General features: G+C 37.9%; 1 protein-coding gene and 1 pseudogene across 9 annotated transcripts in view; one reads left to right on the top strand and one right to left on the bottom strand.

The window, feature by feature from the left end:
• The window catches only part of ATF7 (activating transcription factor 7), a 109,054-nt gene that overhangs the window by 49,486 nt on the left and 40,740 nt on the right, over positions 1-18,828 (top strand). For 2 of the 9 annotated variants that reach the window (XM_077110865.1, XM_077110866.1), the window contains exon 3: positions 11,631-11,772. The exons of the other annotated variants lie outside the window; for them this stretch is intronic. The gene's annotated coding sequence lies outside the window, so the exon portion shown is untranslated. The remainder of the gene's footprint in view (positions 1-11,630; positions 11,773-18,828) is intronic. 9 annotated transcript variants of the gene reach the window in all.
• On the bottom strand, positions 18,178-18,513 carry LOC143690224 (small ribosomal subunit protein eS26 pseudogene; annotated as a pseudogene).

Here is an 18,828-nt window from a genome sequence, read left to right as displayed (position 1 = left end):
CTGGCTTCCTGTTTCATGAAGCTCCCCGGGAGGTGTTTTCCTTCTTTTTTTTTTTTTTTTTACATGGGCAGGCACCGGGAATAGAACCCGGGTACTTGGGCTTGGCAGGCAAGCATTCTTACCTGCTGAGCCACCATGGCCTGCCCGTGTTTTCCTTCTTCATCTCCAAAGGTCTCTGCCTAGTGGGCTCTCTGCTTCTTGTGGCTATGTCGTTCTTCTCTGGCTCTCTCTAAATCTCTCTCATTCTCCAAAATGTTTCCTTTTTTATAGGACTTCAGAAACTAATCAAGACCCACCCAAATGGATGGAGACACATCTCCAGCTAGTTCAGTTTAACATGCACTCTTGATTAAATCTCGTCTCCAGGGAGATGATCTAATTACAGTTTCACGCATACGGTGCCGAATAGGGATTAGAAGAAGCGGCTACCCTTACAAAATGGGATTAGGATTAAAACATGGCTTTTCTAGGATAAATACATCATTTCAAACCAGCATGTGGGCACATCATTCCGATCTGTGCTTTTGTCTTTCCGTCACCTTTTCCTTGTGGTGTGTGTCTAATCTCCCCCTTCCTCTCTCTTATAAAGACATTTGGGATGATATTTAGGGCCTATCTGAATAATATGATTGTCTAAGATCCTTAATTTAATGAAATCTGCAAAAACTTTACCCTATAAGGTAATATTCACAGATTCAGGGATTAGAACATGGACATATCTTTAGGAATCATTAACAGCTTACCAAACTGTGGTTGAAATCTTCAGTTCGCTGTATAGTGAGTTGTTACCTAGGGAGGAGGACTAGAAATTCCAAATCTTAGTTGCATTCCTGACACCCTTCACTATACTTAGTGATCTTTATATTTACCCTCTCTCTCCTCTCTTCCCCTAACAAATGGGATGTTGTAATGTGATATGATGGTTAATAGGATCCCATTAGCATCTCCTGGTTTGTCTACATTCTGATGTAATAGTTTGGGAGGTTCTGTGTAATTGGAGAAATTTGTTATCACTTTTGACCCCTAATAAAAAAAATGAATATGGAATTTTCACAAATATCCCTTGGTAAGAGTCTTGGTATACACAAAAGATCCTTTGTAAGAATAAATTCAAGGCATTTATCTTCATGTATTTTGCCATATATTTCCAACCTTCAAACCTGGCGGCAAATTTCCAGAAATTAGCCCATGAATAGTTTCCTCAATTCAGTCAGCCCCTGATTAGCCTTTGTGGACTCAGTTCAGTAAAAAGATTTGAGTATCTGTGATGTGCCAGAGACCATGCCAGATCTCATTGACAGAAAAATGTGTAAGACATCAAAGTATTTCCTGTCTGGTAGAAGAATCAAACACACAAAAATATAATTATACTGTAATATATAATATGGTAAATGTAGAATAAGTATTTGCAAGTACTGAGAGGTCTGCTAGATATCAGGGAAGGCTTCCTGGAGGAAATAATGCTTTAACAGGTTTTGAAAGATAAATAGAAATCTGCCTACCAGAGAAAATGGAAAAGAACATTCCCTATATAAAAGAACAGCAGACATAAAACCATGAAACAGCATGATATGTTCAGAAAAAACTGTAGGTAGCATAATATTGATGGAATGCAGATTGTGATGGAGAGCAACAGAAAATGAGGCTAGAGAAGCTAGCTGGGGCAGTTTCCACAGTTTTTGATGTTGCTGTTATATTGGTTAGGTATGACAGTGAAGAAACATGTAGGTAGGTTAGCTAGTGTAGGTCCTATTCCTTTTCCCTGCCTACCTGCCTGCCTGCCTTTTTTCCTTTAATGTAGACCTCTGTTCAGTGACCAGCATTCTAAAAAATATCTCTATGGCTATAAAGCAAACATCCAAAATTGAATTGAAACTCATTTGCCTGGTTTTATTAAAATAACGATAGCTTGTCAAAACTTTCCAGATTAAATGTAAAGATAGTCAGCTGAATACTTCGACAAATCAGGCTAAGTTTTTTTCTGCACTAAATTAAAACTGGTGAGGCAGAATCAGAGCACCCTACCAACTGCTGGTTTATTCAAGAGTTCTACAAACTTTTTTTTTTAATTTTTTTTAATGTATAATATAACATATATACAAAGCAAAGAAATAAAAAAGCAATAGTTTTCAAAGCACTCTTCAACAAGTGGTTACAGGACAGATCCCAGAGTTTGTCATGGGCTACCATATGTTCCTCTCATATTTTTCCTTCTGGCTGCTCCAGAATATAGGAGACTAGAGGGCTTAAATATTCTTTTATCATCACAGATGACTTTTTTCCTTCTTTTTTGTGAACAATGACATATATACAAAAAAGCTATAAATTTCAAAGCACAGCACCACAATTAGTTGTAGAACATATTTCAGAGTTTGAGATGGGTTACAGTTTCACAATTTTAGGTTTTTACTTCTAGCTGCTCTAAAATACAGGAGGCTAAAAGATATCAATTTAAGGATTCAGCATTCATATTCATTTGTTAAGTCCTATCTTCTATGTGTAATTCCACCATCACCTTTAATCTTTCCATTACTCTCTTTAAGGTTGTTTGGGCTATGGCAGTTCTAAATTTTTTATATTAGAAGTGTCTGTCACTAATATGGGATAGGGAGATGGAACTATCTGATGTTCTGGATAGGCTGGGCTAGGTTTCAGGACTCATCTGGACCAGGAGCCTATCTGGAGGTTATAGGTTTCTGGAAGGTTACTCCAGTGCCTGGAACCCTTGTGGAATCATATATTGCCCTAGGTGTTCTTTAGAATTGGCTGGGATGGTCCTGTCTACCAAACTATTTAAGCCTTTGTCCTTGTCCATTTATTTACCAACATGCTATCTCTTCTGTGATTGCTAAGTCTCTGGGCTCTTAATCTTTTGATTGTTTGTTTAAAACAAAAGCTATTGCAGCATTTTGGAATTATTTTAAAGTAAGCGGGTGTGTATGAGAGTGTGTAATTTCCTTGTAAGCTTGCTGTAGCCAACTAAGCACTTGGTTTCAGAAGCTGAGATCTCTCTCTCTCTCTCTCTCAACCAGCTTTATATTTTCTTTGGCTCAACTGTTACAATACTAAATTGTATAAACCCTTAAAGGGTAAGGTTTCACTTATCAGAGGCTCTGCACTGTAACTGATTTTATATTCTGCTCAGCTCATTTTAAGCATTCAATAACTTCTGTATTATCAAAAAATGTTTACAGTATTATTTTTCCACAATGACATTTTCAGCAGCCCAAGTGAAAACATAGTGTTGTAAAAGTCCACACTATTCACACTATCTGTTTGTTCTTTCCCACCCATTTGTGAGATCTAAGGAGTACAACACCTACTATGTAGCACATTAGAAGACAAAAGTGCATGATGTATTTTTGAAGGGCTCTGTACCTCATAATGTTCTAATAAGACTTTGAGAAAAGAGATTAGATTGTAAAATACAAATATGTAATATCAACCAAAATAGGACTGTGATAATTATTTTGACCAAAAAAGAAGCTTTCCTTGCTTTGCTAAGAACTAAAGTTATCCCCTTTGGGAACTCTAATGGTGCTTCCAACTCAGTAGCTTTCTCTAAAAAATAGAATACTGAAAGGTCTACCATTAGGCAAGAGCTGTGGAGAAAGCAATTAGCCGTTTGGCTGACACAGAACCCACTGAATTGCTGCTGGGATTTCTCTGCTCTTAGGCATTGGTTCCTTAATGTTTGTTGAGCATTTAATCCATTCACATAAATAGCATCTAAGGAAAGATAATAGATCTGTCCTTGTCATTTTTTTAAGTATAGTTAACTAGAGTGCCCTGTAGTCTAATAAAGAGCCAGATATCAGTTATTGGGGGAGAGGGGCAGGCAGGAATAAGAAAAGATGTGGCTCCAACCTGACGCTCCATACTTTAGTGAAGAGTGATCTTTAATTGCCCCAATTTCAAGAGCAGCATCATAAAATACCTTTCTCTTTTCATGTTGTCTTTCCCAAAAGCCTAAACAGTATTCTTGCTTCCAAGAAATTTTGGGTCAATAGGTAATAAGGTGGAGTAGTTTATTTGTTATGCTGTGTAAAAGTGAAAATTGAGTTCTGCCTTAGGGTGCAGCTGATAAACGTTCCTGAGGATGTAGAATGAGTTACTTGCTTGCACATTCCATTGCCAAATTCTTCAGATTAATAAAATAGAGGTAGAGAGAGAAAATGAGGAAGAATCTGTACATCCTGAAAAATCATTTGTATCATTGGGAATCAGATACAAATACCTGACTGATAGTAGTTTAAAACTATATGGGGGTCCTCAGGCAGTGTTTAGTAAGTGCTTATGAAAAGTCTGGTGAACAACCAAATAGTATCCACAGGGTCCTATCACCATTTCCACTGGGTACTGCTGTTCCAGTTGGGCATGTTGAAGGTTGCCTGCCTTCTCCTTCTTGGTACTGTGGCATCATCAACTGCTTCAAGATGGCAACATATTGTTGAGGGGAGGGCAGCTAAGGGGCAGAAATACCTTGGTCTCCATTTTGTGCTCCACTCTCTGCTACATAGTTATCAAAACTATGTTGATGTGTCTGATGTTTTGAAGCAGCTTCAATGAAATAAATTTAGGTTTTACTTAACAGGCCTCTGTCTTCCTAGGCCTAGAGATTGGACCAGAGAAATAAATGAGTACATTATTCCAAGAAAAAAAAAAAAAAACTATATCGGAAAAAAAACAACTGGTACTACTATATGAGCACTTGTAAAACAAGAAATCTAAAATAAGGGCTGTTTCAGCAGTTAAGCAAGGTTAACATTAGGACCCAAGTTATTTCTGCCTCTCTGCTTTGCCATTTTTAGCTTTTAGTCCTCATTTTTATTACCCTACTATCACAGGATGAGGAAGAAGGGAAAAGGGGTAGCCAGGATTGCTCCTTTTCTAAGGAAACAAGCTTTCCAGTAAGTGCTACCCTACCCACGCCCAGTAGATTTCTGTCTGTTTACTTGGCCTAAACTGTGTGACAGGTTTAATCCTAGCTGCATGGGAGCCAAGAAAAGTGAGTATCCAGCCTTTGTAGTGGCAGGTAGGAAAGGTAGAAGAGGTTTAGGAATAAGGACTGGGTTAAGAAACCAACAGTGTCTACCTCAAACTTATTGCTTCTTCTTTTCTCTGCCTCACTACACCCCCCCCCCCCCCGCAACAGTTCAGTTATGCAGGATATTGACAACAGTCTTTCATGAACAAAGGCCTGAAAACCCATGCAAATTTTAGTTTTAAAGTCACTGGACACAGAATTTAGTTTATGGCCTTACAGAAAAAAGTTATGAGAGAAAAAGAATTGTATTTACTACTTTGCTGTGACAGTAGGAATCACCTAGCAGGAGATGAGTAGAACTTTGATTAAATACATATAAACTTTGCTGTAAGATTATATTTCTCAACCCCGTCAAGTAACAAGCAACATTAAAAAACAAAATACCTAAATTTTCTTTACTTAAACTGATAAAAAATTGTATTTACCACCCTCTTTCCTACAATTGTTCAGTTAGGTTCAAGTGGACCTATATGATCTTTGGAGCTCAGTTGCCTTTCTGCTATGATTTATTGAGCACCTGCAACTTACCACAAGGCACTACCCATGATTTTTCACATTTGTTACAAAAGGATGAGGGAACAAGAAACCAGAATAAAAATGAGTGATGTGTGGCTGAGTACTTAAAGCTGCTACAGAGTAATAGCTGTCCCACTGGTATAGATGATGTAGAATAATGTATTACTATTAATTACTGATCATCATGATGAAGACTCTGAAATTCACTTTTGGCTATGATTTTAGTATTATTTTTCTACCACTGCTCCCACTGGCTTATTGACTTGATTATAATTTAAAACGTATGTTTTCCTTCAGTCAGATACTTTAAGGCATGCCTTATAAATGGAACAATCCAGCTTTTGAGATAGCTTAACTCCTGTGGGATGCTGATATTCTTGCCCTATAAAATTCAAGCACTTGGGATCTATCTTAAAAGAAACTACTTCAAAAAGATGTGGTTTGGGGAGTGAAGAAGAAACTTAAAAGGTTACTGTTGATAAAATCATAATATTTGCACAGGACATTTTAGTTTGTAATACAATAAAGTTCCATGATGCAATCAGGTACTCTAGGAAGGTGAATTGATCCACAAAGACATGGCATCTATGTCCTTTATACAAGAGCAGTATTACTCCAGTATATTAAAATTATCTTTAAGTGCCTTTCTATAATAAAGGGAATTTGGTTTCAAACAAAATAGGGGAGATACATTAATCATCACATGTTTGCAAAATGAAATTTACATTGGAAATGGTCCACTATCAGATCTTTTTGAAAATGTGCCCTGTGAAAGTCTTGGAAATCCAAGGACGATTAAGTTTTTCAACAGTTATTCTCAAACCACTATATAAAACTTGACCCAATCACTGAAAATAGGGATTTATTGAGTACTTGTTGTCTGCTCACCGCTGGGCCAAGCACGGAGGTAGGTCAGATGGTAAGGTTAAAGAATAAACATAAGGCACAAAATAACTCTCTAGTGATTTACAGTCTATTGCTTACAAGATAAAATTATGAGGCTTGAACATCTTCCCGACTTCCGGGCCAAGATGGCAGCTTAGCAATGTGCGCATTTTAGTTCGTCCCCCAGAACAACTATTAATAACTGGAAACAGTACAGAACAGCTCCTGGGGCCATGTCAGTAACTGGACACACAGTGTACCCCAGTCTGGACCAGCTGGACCGGCTGTGACCCGCCCCCCCCAACTGTGAGTTCCCCAAGCTGCGGTGGCCAGTGCCCCTCCCCCACAGGCTGCTTCCCAGAGGGGAAAGGAAAGAGACTTTACCAGCAGAAGGGGCTGAGACCAACCAAATGCCAATTGTGGAATTAATTAACAAGTTCTGACTACTAAAAATAGGCCCCCAGCTCAGGTGAACCCGGTCAAAGTGGAGGTCGCTCATTTCTGCCCCGGCACCAAGGGCAGGGCTGATGGAAAAAGAAAAAAAAAGGAAACAGGTTTTTATGGCTGTGTTTCTACAAAGGCTTGACTGCCTTTGGGTACAACAGCAGGGCTTCTCAGTGTGCAACTTCCCCAGGCATAGGTAGAAACAAGCTCGTTTGAGGGCTTGTCTGGAGCCTGTGCCTTCCCCATGGAAGGGGTGAAGCCCAACTCAGGTGGAATCCCTCCCTCAAGGAATTCAGACATCAGGGCTTGGTAATTTGAAGCCATTAAAACCAGCCTACCAGCCTCTCCTCTTGTCTCCACCACGCCCCCAGCAGGGAGAGTCTGCCACAGTTAAAGGTACCGCATCATCTCATGCTGGTGGGACCTGCAGGCAGACAAGCACCACATACTGGGCAGGATAAGAAAAACAGACCCCAGAGACTTCACAGGAAAGTCTTTCAACCTGCTGGGTCTCACCCTCAGGGAAAACCGATACAGGCGACTCTTTCCTCCTGATAGGAGGCCAGTTTGGTCTGGGAAAATCTGACTGGGGGCTATAATACCTAAGTAGACCCTCCTAAGGGTGGGGAGAAAAAGGCACCATACAAGCAGGGCAAGAAACAAGAAAACAAGAACTGAAAAATTCTCCTCTGTTAAACAAAACCTAAGCTAGAGGTCCAGAAAAAGCTGAACTGAATGTCAAAGAACAGATAGACAACAAATTGATCCAGCAAGAAAACTCTAGGTAAAAGAAGTGAAAACAATCTCCAGAATAAACTAATTAAGGTAATTAAATGCCTAAACACCAGCAAAAAATAACAAATCACACTAGAAAAATTGAAGATATGGTCCAGTCAAAGGAACAAACCTACAATTCAAATGACATACAGGATTTGAAACAATTAATTCAGAATATATGAACAGACATGGAAAACCTCATCAAAAACCAAATCAGTGAATTGATGGGAGGATATAAAGAAGGCAAGGAATGAAGAAATCGAAAGTCTGAAAAACCAAATCACAGAACTTATGGGAATGAAAGGCACGGTAAAAGAGAGGAAAAAAACAATGGAAACCTACAATGGTAGATTTCGAGAGACAGAACATAGGATTTCTGAACTGGAGGATGGAACATCTGAAATCCGACAAGCAAAAGAAAATATTGGGAAAAGAATGGAAAAATATGAGCAGGGACTCAGGGAATTGAATGACAATATGAAGCGCATGAATATACGTGTTGTGGGTGTCCCAGAAGGAGAAGAGAAGGGAAAAAGAGGAGAAAAACTAATGGAGGAAGATATCACGGAAAATTTCCCAACTCTTATGGAAGACTTAAAATTACAGATCGAAGAAGTGCAGTGTACCCCAAAAAGAATAGATCCAAATAGACGTACTCCAAGACATTTACTAATCAGAATGTCAGAGGTCAAAGAGAAAGAGAGAATCTTGAAAGCAGCAAGAGAAAAGCAATCCATCACATATAAGGGAAGCCCACATAAGACTAATGTGTAGATTTCTCAGCAGAAACCATGGAGGCGAGAAAGTTTTAATTTTCTCTTATTAAAAGAGAAAAACTGCCAACCAAGAATTCTATATCCAGCAAAATTGTCCTTCAAAAATAAGGGAGAAATTAAAACATTTTCAGACAAAAAATCACTGAGAGAATTTTTGACCATGAGACCAGCTCTGCAAGAAATACTAAAGGGAGCACTAGAGACAGATACAAAAAGACAGAAGAGAGAGGTGTGGAGAAGAGTGTAGAAAGGAAGACTATGAGTAAAGGTAAAAAGAAGGAAAATTAGATATGACATATAAAATCCAAAAGGCAAATGGTAGAAGAAAGTACTACCCATGCAGTAATAACACTAAATGTTAATGGATTAAACTCCTCAATCAAAAGACATAGACTGGCAGAATGGATTTAAAAACAGAACCCATCTATATGCTGTCTCTACTCAAAGGACATGAGGGCAAGGACACAAACGGACATTTGCACACCAGTGTTTATAGCAGCATTATTTACAATTACCAAGAGATGGAAACAGCCAAAATGTCCATCAACAGATGGGGAGGGTGGTGAGTTTACTTGTTGTGTTGGCTGGAGAGAGAGGCCACATCTGAGCAACAAAAGAGGTTCTCTTGGGGGTGACTCTTAGACCTAATTTTAAATAGGATTGACCTATCCTTTATGGGGTTAAGTTTCATATGAACAAACCCCAAGACTGGGGGCTCAGTCTATAGCTTTGGTTGTCCACACTGCTTGTGAGAATATCAAGAATTCAACTTGAGTTAAAGAAACTGTGGCATATACGTACGATGGAATATTCTGCCGCTGTAAGACAGAATAAAGTTGTAAAGTATGTAACAACATAGATGGACCTTAAGGACATTATGCTGAGTGAGATTAGCCAAAAACAAAAGGACAAATACTGTATGGTCTCACTGACATTAGTGAATAGACTTGGAATATTTCGTTGGTAACAGAGACCATCAGGAGATAGAAATAAGGTAAGATATTGGGTAATTGGAGCTGAAGGGTTACAGATTGTGCAACAGGACTGAATATAAAAACTCAGAAATGGACAGCACAATACTACCTAACTGTAATACAATTATGTTAAAACACTGAATGAAGCTGAATGTGAGAATGATAGAGGGAGGAGGACTATGTGCATAAATGAAATTAGAAAGAAAGAGACGTTAAAGATTGAGATGGTATAATCTAGGAATGCCCAGAGTGTATAATGATAGTGACTAAATGTACAAATTTTAAAAATGTTTGTGCATGAGGAAGAACAAAGGAATGTCATTACTGCAGGGTGCTGAAAATAGATGGTAATTAATATTTTAAAATTTCAGCTTATGTGTGAGACTAAAGCAAACAGTGTTTATTTGGTACAAAATTTATATTTTGACTACTGCATTTCCTAATATAACTTATGTAGATAGTTGGTTGAACACCATAAGTACATGGAACCTTGTGTAGGACATGAGATTTTGTTGGTTTGTCCAGAGTGATTCCCCAGTGAATCCCAGAGTGATTTGATCAGTGAGTGGAAAAGTATTTGTAAAGTCTTCTTCAGGGAATGGTGAGAATGGGGGAAAATTCAACCTCCCCAAGTTGAATTCTTGATATTCTCACAAGCAATGTGGACAACCAAAGCTATAGACTGAGCCCCCAGTCTTGGGGTTTGTTCATATGAAACTTAACCCCATAAAGGATAGGTCAATCCTACTTAAAATTAGGTCTAAGAGTCACTCCCAAGAGAACCTCTTTTGTTGCTCAGATGTGGCCTCTCTCTCCAGCCAACACAACAAGCAAACTCACCACCCTCCCCCCTTCTATGTGGGACGACTCCCAGGGATGTGGATCTTCCTGGCAATGTGGGACAGAAATCCTAGAATGAGCTGAGACTCAGCGTCAAGGGATTGAGAAAACCTTTTTGACCAAAAGGGGGAAGAGTGAAATGAGACAAAGTGTCAATAACTGAGAGACCCCAAACAGAGTTGAGAGGTTATCCTGGAGGTTATTCTTACGCATTAATAGATATAACCTTGTTATCCAAGATATAATGGAGAGGCTAGAGGAAACTGCCTGAAAATGTAGAGCTGTGTTCCAGTAGCCATGTTTCTTAAAAGATGATTGTATAATGATATAGCTTTCACAGTATGACTGTGTGATTGTGAAAACCTTGTGTCTGATGCTCCTTTTATCTACCTTGTCAACAGATGAGTAGAACATATGGAATAAAAATAAATAATAGGGGGAACAAATGTTAAAATAAATTTAGTTTGAAATACTAGTGATCAGAGAAAGGGAGGTAAGGTGTATAGTATGTATAATTTTTTTTTCTGTTTTCTGTTGTGTTTTTAGTTCTTTTTCTGAATAGATGCAAATGTTCTAAGAAATGATCACGATGATGAGCATGCAACTATGTGATGATATTGTGAATTACTGATTATATATGTAGAACGGAATGAGCATAAAAAAAAAGAAATGCCTTCCCTAAGTGCAAGTTGTGGCAATTTAATGGCTTCAGGAATCACCAATCTTTATGAAAACCTTCTGTCTGATGCTCCTTTTATCTACGATATGGACAGATGAGTACAACATATGGATTAAAAATAAATAAATAATAGGGGGAACAAATGTTAAAATTAAATATATATATATTTAAATATATATATATAGGGTAGATGGAAATACTAGTGGTCAATGAGAGGGAGGGGTAAGGGGTATGGTTATGTGTGAGTTTTTTCTTTTTATTTCTTTTTCTGGAGTGATACAAATGTTCTAAAAAATTATGGTGATGAATAATACAACTATGTGATGACATTGTGAGCCACTGCTTGTTTACCATGTATGGAATGTGTGTATATTAAGAATGTATGTGCTTGCATGTTGTTTTATCAAAAATGTAAAAAATCAAGAAAAAATTATGAGGCTCTGTCTTAGGAAATATACATGAAGTAGTCAGTGATCAAGGAACATGATGTATGTGACTTATTCTAAAATGTTTAGAAGATGGGAGTATATTGGAGTTTTCTGTATTTTTTTTTAACATTTTATTTTGAAATAATTTCAAACTTACAAGATGATTACAAAAATAATTTTAAAAGCCATGCAGAGAGCTGTAACATACACCCCACCCAGATTCGCAGTTCCATCAACTTTTTTTTGTTTTTTTTGTATGGGCAGGCACTGGGAGTCGAACCCGGGTCTCCGGCATGGCAGGCGAGAACTCTGCCACTGAGCCACTGTGGCCCGCCCTCCATCAACTTTTAACATTTTGCCACATCTGTCATATTCTGTCCATCCATGCATCCATCCATGTGTATATGTATGTATATATTTATCTATCTATATGACTATTTTCTAAACATTTGAGAGTAGATTGTATATATCACAGTCCTTGAACATTTTATACCTCCATGTCCATTTCCTGAGAATAAGGATAATCTCTATGTAACCACCTTAAGTACAGTTATCAAGTTCAAGAAATTTAACATTGATTTATATTTATGGAATATAGCTTTCAGTATACCTTTCAGGGGTTTTTCTTCATATGTCTCAGTAATGTACTTTGGGGTCTTTTTTCCTCCATTTTTAGTTCCAGTCTAGGTTCATGGTTTGAACCTGTGCTGGTTTGAAAGGATTATGTGCCCTGGAAAAGCTATGTTTTAATCCTGATCCATCTGATGGAGGCAGCCATTTCTTTTAATCCCTATTCAGTACTATAGGTTGGAAGCTTAATTAGATTAACACTATGGAGATGTGAGTGCCCGATTGTAGGTATTAACCTTTGGTTAGAGGGAGATGTGACTCTCCCTATTCCAGGTGGGTCTTTATTAGTTTACTGGAATCCTTTAAAAGGAAAAATTTTGGAAAAAGCTTTAGAGTCATGAAAGCCACAGAGCCCACGCAGTCAGAGACCTTTGGAGATGAAGAAGGAATACACCCCCAGGGGAGCTTCATGAAACAAGAAGCCTGAAGGGAAAGCTAGCAGACATGTTTGCCATGTGCCTTTCCAGGTGAGAGAAACCCTGGACTTCATTGGCCTTTCTTGAGTGAAGGAAACCTCTTATTGGTGCCTTAATTTGGACATTTTTATAGACTTGCTTTAATTTGGACATTCTCACGGTCTTAGAAGTGTAAATTTGCAACTAAATGAATTCCTCTTTTTTAAAACCATTTCTGTATATTCCAGCAGCTTGCAAACTAGAATAGAATCTAATTGTCATTGCCTCTTTATTCACTCTTTTTTTAAAAATTGTGGTACCATATATACTTCATAAACTTTCCCATCTTAACACTCCCAAACATACCATTCAGTGGGATTAAACATATTCATAATGTTGCAGTACCCTCACCACCATCCATTACCAAAACTTTCCCATCACCCCAAACAGAAACTGTACATCCGTTATGCATTAACTGTCTGTCCCCACTGCCCCTGGTAACCTGTACTCTACTTTCTGTTTCAGTGAATTTACAAATTCTAGTTATTTCTTATAAGTTAGAGCACACAGTATTTGTCTGTTTGTGTCTGGCTTATTCCACTCAGCATGTTGTCTTCAAGGTTCATCCATGTTGTCATATGTTATCAGAACTTCATTTTTTTTAATTATTTTTATTGAGATTTCTTCACACACATACAGTCCATCCTTAGTGTACAATAAGTGGCTCAAGCATCATCACATGGTTGTGTATTCATCACCATGATCAGTTTTAGAACATTTGCATCACTCCAGTAAAAGAAATAAAAAGAAAAAAGAAAAAAAACTCATACATCCCATACCCTTTACCCCTCCCTCTCATTGACCACTAGTATTTCAAAACTACCTAATTTTTTACCCTTTAGCACCCCCTATTATTTATTTATTTTATGTCCTTGGTTTTTTACTCATCTGTCCGTACCCTGGATAAAAGAAACATCAGGCACAGGTTTTCACAATCACACTATGAAAGCTATATAGTTATACAGTCATCTTCAAGAATCAAGGCTGCTAGAAGATAGCTCAACAGTTGGAGGTATTTCCCTCCAGCCACTCCAATACACCGTAAACTAAAAAGGGATGTCTTTATAATGCATAAGAATAACCTCCAGGATAACCTCTGGACTCTGTTTGAAATCTCTCAGCCACTGAAACTTTATCTCATTTCTCTCTCTCCCCTTTGGTCAAGAAGGCTTTCTCAATTGGTGATACTGGGCCCTGGCTTTTCCCGCAAATCTTATCTCATGTTGCCAGGGAGATTTACATCTCTAGGAGTCGTGTCCCTTGTAGGGGGAAGGCAGTGAGTTCATCTGCTGAGTTGGGTTAGAGAGGGAGGCCATTCTGAGCAACAAAAGAGGTTCTGTAGGGGTGATGCTTAGGCATAATTATAAGTAGGCTTAGCTTCATTCTTTTTACAGATGAATAGTATTCCATGGTGTGTTTATACCACATTTTATTTATCCATTTGTCTGCTGGTTGGGTTGCTTCCACCTTTTGGCTATTGTGAGTAACACTGCTATGAACATGTTGTACAAATATCTGTCCAAGTCCCTGCTTTCAGTACTTTTGTGTATGTACCCAGAAGTAGGATTGCTAGGTCATCTGGTATGATCGTTCTGTGTTTAACTTTTTGAGGAACCACCAAACTGTTTTCCACAGTAGCTGTTACATTTTCACCAACAATGTACTGAAGTTCCTATCTCTGCATCCTTGTAAGCACTCACATTTTCTGTTTTTTTTTTTTAATATTAACCATTCTAGTGGGTATTTGAGGTGGTTTCTCATTGTGGTTTTAATTCAATTTCCCTACTGCTAATTATATTGAGCGTCTTTTCATGTCCTTCTTGGCTGTTTATATATCTTTGGAGAAATATCTTTTCAAATCATTCGTCCATTTTTTAATTGGGTTGTTTGTCTTTTTGTTGTTCAGTCATAAGAGTTCAAAACTATGAGACTATACAGACTAAAATCCTAAATTATATGGTGCCAATTATATAATTGCCGTATTATCTCAAGAAAAATAGACTATTAAAGATTGGAGTCATTAGGGAAACCTTCAAAAAGCGATTGGAAACCCATAGAACTGTACAAACCAAAGAGTAAATCCTAATGTGAACTACTTAATATAATTATAATAATAATTGTTCCATCAGTTGTAACATATATACTGTACTATTGCTAAATGTCAATAATAGAACTGTAGCGTGTAAGGGAACTTTGTACTTCCTGTAAACTGACAACTGTTTTAAAAGGTAAATTAAATAAAAGAACAACTGGAGTTCAGCTGGGTATGAAAAGTGTTAGAATTTAGATAAGCTAAGGGACAGATGAAGGCATTTAAGGGAATTAGGGAAACGTGTGGAAATGCAGAACTAACAGTAAACAGACGATGCAAATCAGTAGAAAGACTGACCTGGGTAGAAAGTGTTAATGGGAGAATAGGAGAAAGTAAGGTTATATAAATAGAAGAGAACCAGAAAGGAAAAATATTCTATATTCCTTTAAAACCTATATGTTTTTAACTAAATAAATCCCCTATTATTAAAAACCAATCCATCTCTGGTGTGTTGCATTCTTGCAGCTTTGGCAGACTAAAACACCTCTAGAGTCAAGAAATTCTTCCTAATGATTTAAATCCCTTGTGCCATTTTGTCCATTTACTGTTGTCCTAATTTTGTATAAGCTCCTCACATTAGGGTGAATGGGTCCTGACTGGATCCAGTGTCTGGCTCCGTAGGAAAGAGTTGGTGTTTCAGATATCATCTCTGCTTTTGATTATAGATGATGAAAATTCTCCCATCATTGACACATGGACAAGAGTTTTGTAGGTTGGGGGTTGTTGTAGTTTGCTAATGCTGCCGGAATGCAATATACCAGAAGTGGGGTGGCTTTTATAACAGGGATTTATTAAGTTACAAGTTTACATTTCTAAAACCATAAAAATGTCCAAACTAAGCAGTTTGAAACCAGAGCCAAAGGAACAGCAGATGCTAGCACTGTCTTCCCAGCTGACAGAGGTGTTCTAGACACCATCGACCTTTCTTTTCTTTTTTTTTTTTTTTAAACATGGGCAGGCACTGGGAATCAAACCCGGGTCCTCTGGCATGCCAGGCAAGAACTATCATCTAGATAGAAGAAATCATCTAGAGAAAGATACCTTCATTCAAGAAAGGCTGATGGGGCGGGCCACGATGGCTCAGCAGGCAGAGTTCTTGCCTGGCATGCCAGAGGACCCGGGTTTGATTCCCAGTGCCTGCCCATGTTTAAAAAAAAAAAAAAAAAAAGAAAGGCCGATGGTGTCTAGAACACCTCTGTCAGCTGGGAAGACAGTGCTAGCATCTGCTGTTCCTTTGGCTCTGGTTTCAAACCGCTTTCCTGGGGGCATTTTGTTTCTGCATCTCCAAACATCAAATCTGTGTAGACTCTGAGCTTTTTCCAAAATGCTTCCCTCTTAAAGGACTCTAGTAAGTGGATTAAGATCCACTTGAATGGGTGGAGACACATCTCCATGGAAACAACTTAATTGAAAAGATCCCACTTTACCATAGGTCTGCCCTCTAGACCTATTAGACAAAGAACATGGATTTTCTGGGTTACATAACAGTTTCAAACCAGATATATTAGTTGTCATTTAGTCAACAGATATTTACTAGGCACCTATTATGTACTGGTATTGTTCGAGATGTTTGGGATACATCCATGAACAAAGAGATGAAAGGATCCTTGTTCTTGAGGAGTTTACATTCTCACAACAATATGGGTGCTAGACCAACTATCAAATTATGTCTTTGCTGTCACAATTCCTTCTTTTTATACAATGGACTGATTTGGTCAGCTGCCAGAATCTCTTTGAGATACTAAAGCAGCCTTTCCCAAACAGAAAATTCCTCAACCTATAGACAAATGAATTTACCTTAGTGACAGTTTGGTGATTTTTTTCCTCCCTCTCTTTAGTTTGTCCTCCTTCTTTCCCGTGACAGCATTTCTCTTGGACTATTTTGGGCAGAAGTTTCCTGTTCTTATTTTTCCTCTATAAATTGCCTTGCTCACACTTGCAGTATATGAACTGCTGCTGCTGTGGTTGTATTTATTTGCTGAACAATCTTGTGCTTTGAAATGATTCATTCAAGAGCCAGGAAGCATTCAAAGCAGGATGTGTGACTCATTTAGTAAACAGCAGCATCTTGAAGTAGAAAGAAGGAGCATAGGGTTGACCAAGGTAGAAATGAAAAGTATATTGTCTTTGAGGTGTGTGTATTTAGCCTGTTCCCTTTCTCTCCCTTTCCCTACTTTCCCAAACATAAATATCTTGTACTGACAACAGAAGCACTGCAGTGAAGGTGAGACACCTTAAGAGTTGCAGATGTCCCTGTTTCAAAAAAAAAAAAAATCAGTTATTCTTCCTGCTGATCACAGATATTATGTCTTTTAGAACTTGCCCCCATGGTTTCTCAGGTTTCCTAAAGCTTTTTCATATGATATTCTTTCACCAAAATAGCCCAAGTGTAATTAATGTAATATAAGAAAGCTGTTCTGTCCCTGAAGCACTGCTAAACCCTGAAATTTCAGAGCAGGGGGTGGTTAGGTTTCAGCATGAATGACTTTCCAGACTATCACAAATATAAACTCAATTCCTTGTATTGTTTCCTGAAAGTTTAGGTATTCAGGACTTGTTTCCTAATAATTAAACAATTCTGATCTATCCCTTCCCCTGTGTACTTTTCTAAAACAAGGAAAGCGATATGAATTCATCATAGGTCAAGATATAAGAGTACTTTACAATATGAGGCAAATCCACACCGAAACAGCTGTGGTGGCCAAAAGCAACATTTCAGGAATGAATCTGGCTGGGAGTTAAGTGCATTTGCATAGAAATTTCATTGGTCACAATGCTTTTTCCAAGAATTTAGCTTGAAACTGCTAAATTCCTAATGCCCCAAATGCTTGTGCCTGGCTCTGAGTAAAAAATGCAGAAATTTATAGTTTATGTGAGCTGTTACTTGTCCTGAGCCCTCTTTTCAGGTCTGTTCTGTGCTGTTATTTCAATAAACTTTTGGGGGTCTAGACTTAAAGGGATTACATAGAAAACTATCTGTAACCATTGACTTGTTAAGAATTATTCTGCAAAGAAAAATTTTGTGTTTTTTTTTTTTTCTGTAATACATATCTATCTTGAGGTTAAAAAAAGGAAAGAGGAGAGAACTAGCTGAATACTTGGTATATGCCAGGTTCTATGCTGTTTTACATAATGATTTCATTTTAAAATTTAAGAAAAGAGGGATATGAAAGAGCCTTATAGAGTACCTGAAATGTTTCATATTTTGATCTGGATGGTTATTACATAGCTATATAATTACATAAAAATTCATTGAGCTGTACACTTAAGATTATGCATTTTATGTATGTTTTACCTCAATTTGAAAAGAGTTAAAAATCTTAAGACTTCATTGAGATGATTTACAGTTCCCACCATCTTTATTCTTCTGGCCATTCCTAAATTTTAGCCCTGCTCATTTTGCTAGGAGATAGGATTTCAAATTCTCCTGTCAAAGGAGAATGGGTGAGAGTGAAAATTCCTAGAAATGGAAAGGGTTTACTAAACCTCTCTCACGGAAAATTAGTAGTTAATAAGAAACTATACTTTCCTTGTCAGTGCTGCAACTAAAATCAGTTTTCCATTGACTTTCTTTTTTTTTTACAGTTTAATTTCTGTTTTATTTTCTTTCCAGAAAGTAGTTTTTCTTCTGTCTCTATGGACTCAGCTTTGGTGGAGGTCATGAGGCAGCACCTGCAGGTCTAAATTGGAGTGGGGGTGTCCTGTCCTTCCGGTCTTCACAAGCTCGGTTTCTGACCACCTTGCTGTGAATGGCTCAACTCACACAGTAATGCAGTTTCACGTACAGCTTAGGATGTCGAAGACATTGCTTTGGATATGTCTCTGACAGCTGCAGCCTCTACTATGTTTCGAATAACAAACTTCTTAATGGCCTATCCTTGGGCACGCAGCCTGCGCGATTGCAGGGAACAGGCTGCACGTGGCCGCGGCCCTTTTTTGCCTGACCATTCTTCTTTCTTTTCTTTGTCATCTTGGAAACGAACACCCGAGAGAGGTTGACTTCCTTTTTTTGCTTAACATTTCTTATACTAAGGAAATCTCCCTTCTCTGTTATCTTTTTTTCCCCTTCATTGGGGGGTGATAATCAGGAGAAGTCAAAATTGTTTTTATTTACTTCTTCTGTCTTAACTTTTTATTACTAACAAGGCAGTGCACGAGAGATTCATTTAATATATTCCTCTCCCAATTACAGTGCCTCATGTCTCCATCTTTCTAATGTCTGTATCCTCAATATCTGCAGATCTGTAGTACATCAGCCATTTTGTACAAAGAGGTTGGAGTTTTC

Source organism: Tamandua tetradactyla, chromosome 7 (assembly GCF_023851605.1).
Source record: "Tamandua tetradactyla isolate mTamTet1 chromosome 7, mTamTet1.pri, whole genome shotgun sequence".
In the NCBI taxonomy this organism is placed as follows: Eukaryota; Metazoa; Chordata; class Mammalia; order Pilosa; family Myrmecophagidae; genus Tamandua; species Tamandua tetradactyla.
The sequence above is the reverse complement of the archived record's forward strand: the minus strand, read 5'-3'. Positions and strand labels throughout refer to the sequence as shown.